The sequence below is a fragment of the Penaeus japonicus genome, unplaced genomic scaffold (assembly GCF_977035675.1).
Source record: "Penaeus japonicus unplaced genomic scaffold, GWHDUDI00000001_assembly GWHDUDI00000016, whole genome shotgun sequence".
NCBI lineage: Eukaryota > Metazoa > Arthropoda > Malacostraca > Decapoda > Penaeidae > Penaeus > Penaeus japonicus.
This window is the reverse complement of record NW_028234418.1, coordinates 10717704-10725203: the sequence shown is the minus strand read 5'-3', so window position 1 is coordinate 10725203 and position 7500 is coordinate 10717704.

Sequence of the window (7500 nt, the reverse complement as noted above, 5' to 3'; positions counted from 1 at the left end):
TAAAATACATAATAACATCTCGACTTCTGTAATTGTACTCTCATTTCTTGCGACCTTCTGCGTGGAATGGGTCATAGGAAACTTCCCTCCAAATGTAGAAGAGTTAATTTGACGCATACAAGTCCCCCGCCCTCCCCCACCAACGTCTGAAGACGCCTGGTGACACACGCACTGATAATCTCCTGATGGGGATATATTGAATATACTCTCGCTCTCATCACGGAGTATGTGTGGGTTTTGTTGATTTAAGGTGTCATGTGTGAGTGTATGTAAATATATATATATATATATATATATATATATATATATATATATATATATATATATATATATATATATATATGTGTGTGTGTGTGTGTGTGTGTGGTGTGTGTTGTGTGGGTGTTGTGTGTGTGTATATGTTGTGACAGTGTGTGTGTGCGTGTGCGATAGTGTAGTCGTGTTGTGTCGTGTATATACAGATATATCTTACGATTAAGATGAATGTGTTTGTAGTAATTAGTCTATTTTATCACAGAGAGAGAGAGAGAGAGAGAGAGAGAGAGAGAGAGAAAGAGAGAGAGAGAGAGAGATACACATATATACAGATATAGATAGATAGATAGATAGAGAGAGGGGGGGATAAAAGGAAGAGGTATGAAAGGGGGAGGGAAAGAGGAAAGGAGGGAGGATGGGAGGAAGGTGGCGAGAGAGAAAGGCGCGTGCGTTTATGCGTTTACTTACGTAAGTGTATTCATACCGATTCTCCTCTAAGAGAAAAAAAACAGACTCGTTCTGTCTTCAGATATCCAATCATATATGTCTGACAGGTCGCATTACATCCCAGTCACAGCATCCCTTATGAAAACGTCTCTAAAGCATCTCCCTTTCCAATCTCAAATATCACGCTGTCTCAGAGGTCTCAAGAGATCGCTATCGCAACCAAACATTTGAGTGATGCACCAGGACTATCTCACGGAACGAGTTATGCTATTGGGTCCAGGAGCACAGGTAGGAGGCTGATTGGAGGTCGTTAAGGCTACTCCTGACATGACTAGCCCGGCGGATAGGGCTACCGAGACTCTCATGCGAAACGGAGGAACTCGGAGGTCACGCGCGGGTCAGGGAATGCCCGGTAGGGTCCGTAGAGGAGGGGGGTGGATGATGGGGGGCAGGAGGGGGGGAGGGTAGGAGGGTAGGAGGCCGGCAGCGCAGTGTCGTAAATCAAATAAGAAGACCAGGCCCCTACATCACCCGATGATATTAGCCCGGAAAAAGGTTGCTAGGTTGCCGGACGGATGGGATGGTTTTGAGGGAATACAGTGCGATGAAGGGGATGTTGCAAGGCTTGTTGGACAGACTGCGGTTGTGTAATAGATTTACAGGATGGGGATTTCTATAATTGTGTGGCGTGTTGTGTCTGTTTTTTTTAATTGCATACGGGGATGTATGTGGTGTGGTTAAGATTGCTGGGAGTATGTTGTTGGCTCACGTGTATACGTGAGAATATTGCATGCTTTAATCATCTTGGAGGTGAGCTAATGAGAATCAGTACTTCGCCTTTGAATAATCAAGGATGATGTTAACTCCATAGGGATATGTTTCCTGTACTAGCACATGTAACGAAGCAAGAACTATATCACAAACTACAAGAACAGCCACTCCATGTCCTTGTCAACCCATAGGAAAGTCAACCCATACGAGAGACAACGACACGCAAGGAATACTCAACCTCGGGCGTCGTTGCGCGGAGGAAACATTAGCCAAGAGAATCAACACTCACCCCACCGAGGCTTGTGTACCGAGTGGGCGTGGGAGGAGGAGGGGGGGAGGGTGCCGACGGGTGGGCCAGGTAAGGGAATTTGTCAGCCTGCGAGCGGCGGGCGTGAGAACAACACAACTTTACTGGGGAATGGATTCTCACCGGCCGCTCCTCACACCAGCCCGCGTGTGAACCCATTCTGTTTATTGGGCTTGTGACTCTCCTAAGGATGGGAACAGGTTGTAAAACACGGGCGGAGGGCGAGGACGAAGGGAGGTGTCGGGAGCAACGTGGGTGAGAACGGATCAGTTATTGTGCATGGTGGGAATGGGCATTAATGTGCGTCTGTAAAAAGCATGGTTTTAGGCTTCCATCTGTCTGATTATGTCTGTATATGTATCTGGATATAACTATGTCTATCTGTCTATCTGCTTATCCATCCAGTCAGGCAAGGTCGGCAGCGCCAGTTCAAAGACCTCCCCAAAAGAAAAGGTGACCTAAGTGAGGTCATTCCCCCTTCTTGATTTATGAAATTGGTTGTAGAGCAAAATAAGAGAATTAGGGGAGGTCACTATCCTGCAGACTATGGTGTGTGTGCGTTTGTTTGTTTTGTATATGTATATGTATATATATATATATATATATATATATAAGTATATATAAATACATACATACATATATACATACATACATACACACATACACACACACACACACACACACACACACACACACACACACACACACACACACACACATATATATATATATATATATATATATATATATATATATATATATATATATATATGTATATATGTGTGTGTATGTATGTGTGTGAATAGTTTCATATAAAAAAAAACACCTTTCCATTATCATCATCATTACAAAAGGTAATGCATGAAAAAAAAAAATCATGCAAGATCAACATGAAATCGTTTATTTGAAAAGGGAAATGGATAATTCCACTTGAAAATCATCCATCACTCGCAGAGATATAATGGTAATAAGTCTAATTGCCAAGATCGGTCATGCACTAGGCTGGACAAGGGGTGTAGGTAGGCGGAGGTGGTGGTGGGGGCTGGGGGTGGGGGTGGGGGTTAGTCTAACTGTACCATCTGCTTGGTGATAATGAAGAAAGCTAGGCAGTGGGCGGGAGGCTGCCAAGGTGCGAAAAAAACGAACTTTAATTATGGAATCGAATGGAAATAAAAGTTTATGAGTATGAAACGTAATTTAGAGGCGTCAATCCAAGTAAAAAAAAGAGGGGGGGCGCCCCGAACATGTTTTGATGAAAGGTTCCAGAAAGGGATGTATAAAGATGGGTTAATTAACACGTAGGCGGTGGTGGGAAGTGCCTGTGCGTGATGCCACCTCTGTCTGTATGCTTTGCTCTCTCTCTCTCGCTTTCTCTCTCTCTCGCTCTCTCTCTCTCTCTGCATCTCTCTATCTCTATCTCTATATATCACTGCCTCTCTCTCCCTCCATCTCTCTCTCTCTCTGTATCTCTTTCTCTCTCTCTCTCTCTCTGTATCTCTCTCTCTCTCTCTCTCTCTCTCTCTCTCTCTCTCTCTCTCTCTCTCTTCTCTATCTATATTATATAATATATATATATATATATATATATATATTCATATATAAATATATATGTATATATATATATATATATATATATATATATATATATATATATATATGTGTGTGTGTGTGTATGTATATATGTGTGTGTGTGTGTGTTTCCCGCCCCAGATAAAAGAGAAATGGCAGAAAACGTTTTACAAACTTGATATACTCTCGAATGACAACAATCCATGTACCCACTTGACGACTAAACTTTCGTGTCTAGCCATATCGGGATCTTGGGAACCGAAGGTAGGAGTCAAAACAAATAAAGAAGGCACGGAAAATTACAAAGAATATCATGAGGAGAACAGGAAGGGAAGTTTCTGCAAGGCAGGAAATTTATTCAATAAAATCTCCACAAAGTTAATGAAAATAAATGTTGGTGTTAAGCCAAAGGGGGAAATATCTCAGTCTAATGGAAAAAAACAAAGCTTCAACCTTTAGATTAAGTCCGTCTGCGAACCAAAAGAAAGTGAATTTTCAAAATTAGACAAAAAAAAAAAAAAAAAAGTAGAAAAAAACAGTGCTTTATATTTCTCGTTCTTCCATTAATTCTTGAATATTCTTTTGTCATACGCAGAGTCATTTGTCACATTGAAGGTAGGACACACTTTCCGACGTGACATCTGCTGACCTGTCACCGTTGTCAGAGGAAAAGGAAGCAGAAGAATTACCAATACGACCCTTCTTTGACACCAGAGAAAGCGATTATCCGTATCTAGACCTCGGACTGACCTCCTCCCTTCTCCCTTCTTCCCTTTTGAGGTCACGTGAGGTCACACAGGTCGCGTAGGCGTATTGGGGACTTATAGAGAGCTTGTTGTACCACTGTGACCCGACACCCACACCCTCTGTCCCATCGCTGTGCTATGCCTCAAGCGGTGCATGTGAGTCAATGGCAGGGCTACACACCCATGTTGGCTCATGCGGATGTTTACCACACAGCACCGGATGAGGTCGAATGAGGTGTCAAAACCACGCTGTAGATAAACTTATTCATGGAATGAGGTGAATTTTAGATGAGTTGATAGGCTTGAATGGTGAAAACAATTCACAACAGCAACACGTCAGAAGATGAAATTTGCTTTGGTTTCGGAACTTGGGTTCATCTTTTTCTTGAATTGTTATTTTCTTATGAAGACGCTTTTTTGCAATATTGCAATGGTCATTATCCCTTCATTTGCTAAGAACTTTCATAATGTTATGATAATATGCTCTAATTTCAAGAGAAGTAGATAAGGAAATAAAGTGCTGTACAGAAGAGATTATGATATATTCGAATACAAGACCGAGACTGCATTTGTAAGAGAAATAGAGAGAGAGAGAGAGAGAGAGAGAGAGAGAGAGAGAGAGAGAGAGAGAGAGAGAGAGAGAGAGAGAGAGAGAGAGAGAGAAAGAAAGAGAGAGAGAGAAAATGTGACCCTGATGCCATGACTGCATGCCTGATGTCGTTCACATCTCGCTCTCGACTCCTTCATTAAAGCTACATCCTCCGACCTCCGCCCCAGATTGCGTCGGCAGAAGAGAGCTGCAGAATAAGAGGAAGACACATGATATGGTCACCCCGGGAGAGAGTCTGACCTTTGTTGGCCTCTTGGGGGCAAGGAGAAGTCTGGGTTACCACGTCAACCACGATGGGTCGGAAAGGTCAAGTCAGACATTCCTTAAGCCCCTCAAGTATTCCTTTTTTATATAACGTGCTTGTATAAAGAAACACCCACTGCCGATAGGATAGAATGATATATTCGCCAAGCAACATATTCATGACACTGTTTACACTCTAAATAGATCCACACGAGCCGTCGTCATAATGACACGGAATAATGACACCCACTTTTAAATAGCTTACGAGAACAATCTCAGCATTACTGCCATTAGCCCGTTTCATGACTGGAGTGAATAGACCCATACGAGTAATCACTGTCACTAAAATAACAGTCACGATACTGTTTATAGTAATATATCATGCCTGCCGACGAACACACGCAGGGACGTAAATTACCAGTCGCAACAGTCAGCCAACAGGCCTGAAGCCGTCTACCGTTTCCTGTGTACATTCATCTTTTTTCCTTTCTCAAGGTTTCGTCCGGTTTTAACTCTTGGAAAATCCTCTGCGCGGGGAATAGCAGCGTCTTCTCGTTCTCCGTCTCTTCCTCCATTAAATCTTATTGCCTCCTTCTTGTGAGCTTCTTGTGGTCGCAGCCGCTGTTATTATGTGTTCCTTGGATGCTTTATGACGTATTGGGAGTTTTTTTCCCGTCCTTGTGTTTCCTAGGCGGTGGCGCCAGAAGGGGGGGGGGGGTGTATTGAGAAGGATGTTGGGGAATAGCCTTTATCTTGGAATTTCCTAACTCAGTTGTATATAGACTGGCTGTGTTTGTGTGTGTGTGTGTGCATATGTATATGTACATACATATATACATACATACACACACACACACACACACACACACACATATATATATATATATATATATATATATATATATATATATATATATATATATATATATATATGTGTGTGTGTGTGTGTGTGTGTGTGTGTGTGTGTGTGTGTGTGTGTGTGTGTATGTATATATATATATACATATACATATATACATATACGTATATACATACACACACACACACACACACACACACACACACACACACACACACACACACACACACACACATATATATATATATATATATATATATATATATATATATATATATATATATATATATACATGTACACAGATATGTGAACACACACATTCAAAGCATAATTCCCTTCTGAAAAAGTAGACAGACAGAGACAGCTAAAAAAAAAAAGAAAAAAACGGACGCAAGCAAGAACTCGGCTTTTTCCCCCGCCAGACAAGCGCTAAAGGTGCTAATCCCTTAAACACGTGGCATGCAAGCGACTAGTGTGACTCATGCATGCCATTATGAGCGTAATAAACTTGCCATATACAACCAGATGACCATTACTACAGGATCTGCAGTTTCTTTTGTCGTGTGGTAACCAGGGGAAACTTTTCTATTTCCTGAACACATCCAGGGAATATTTCTGCCGCGTCTGCACGGATATCGTAAATCAAGTCTTGGGTCTGTGTGTTTTTATGTGTGTGTGTGTATGTGTGCGTGCGTGCGTGCGTGCGTGAGTGTGTGGACTTCTGTGGGTTTTTTGTATATGTGTGTTTTATTACTGTTTGTGTATGTGTGTGTGTGTTATCTTTATGTTTGTATGTGTTTTTTTCTGGATGGTAACATGTGTCCCAAACATTTATACGGTCACTGCACAATTTGATAGAGATAATAATTCTTTCCTGATAATCCTTTTGCATCGACCCTGTAAAATACACTATTAAAAAAAAAAATCCCTTTTCTAGTCTGAAGATTTGCCTCCCTCACCTCCCTCCCACTCACCCTCCTCTACCTCTCTCTCCCCCATCTCTTCCCTTCTCCCAATTCCCTCCCCCCTCTTCCCACACCCTACCATCCTCCCCTTCTCCCTCTCTACACTTCTCCCAACCCCACCCCTCCCCCCTTCCCCCGCTCTCCACCTTGTACTTCCTGAGCCAAGGTTGCCGAGGGCGTCACATCCTGTAGGCCATTAAGAGCATTATCCTGGAGATGGTAATGTCCGGAGACCGGCACCGCCTTGACCGTGTTGACCGCTGTGGGGCTCAGGTCAACCGCAGCCGACGGAAAACACTTCGACTGTTAAACTCAACTCCCGGAAGTCTGGAAGAACAAAAAGAAAGAGCGAAAAATGGAAGAAAAAAAATGCGTGATGTGAATTTCCCGGAGTTTATGCCCCGTTTTCTGGCGCTCCGCTTAAAGCATCGGGAGTTTGAATTATTTACAATATTTTTTTTCACTCCCATGACGTGTGGGACCTAAGTTAACGCCCATGGGAAAGGAAGCGAAGCAAAGGGCGTGGAGGAGGGTTGCACAAGGCAAAAGTAAACATAGTAAACACACATATATGCAATAAAACACAGCCACAGTAAGAACGCAAGGAAAGTCACACCGTTTCGGAACCCTTCACCGCCCCCCCCCCCTCAGACGCGCAAAACCAAAACGGGTGAAGTACATGACATCTTCAATCCCTTTCCCTCCCCCCCGCGACACACAGTCTCTAC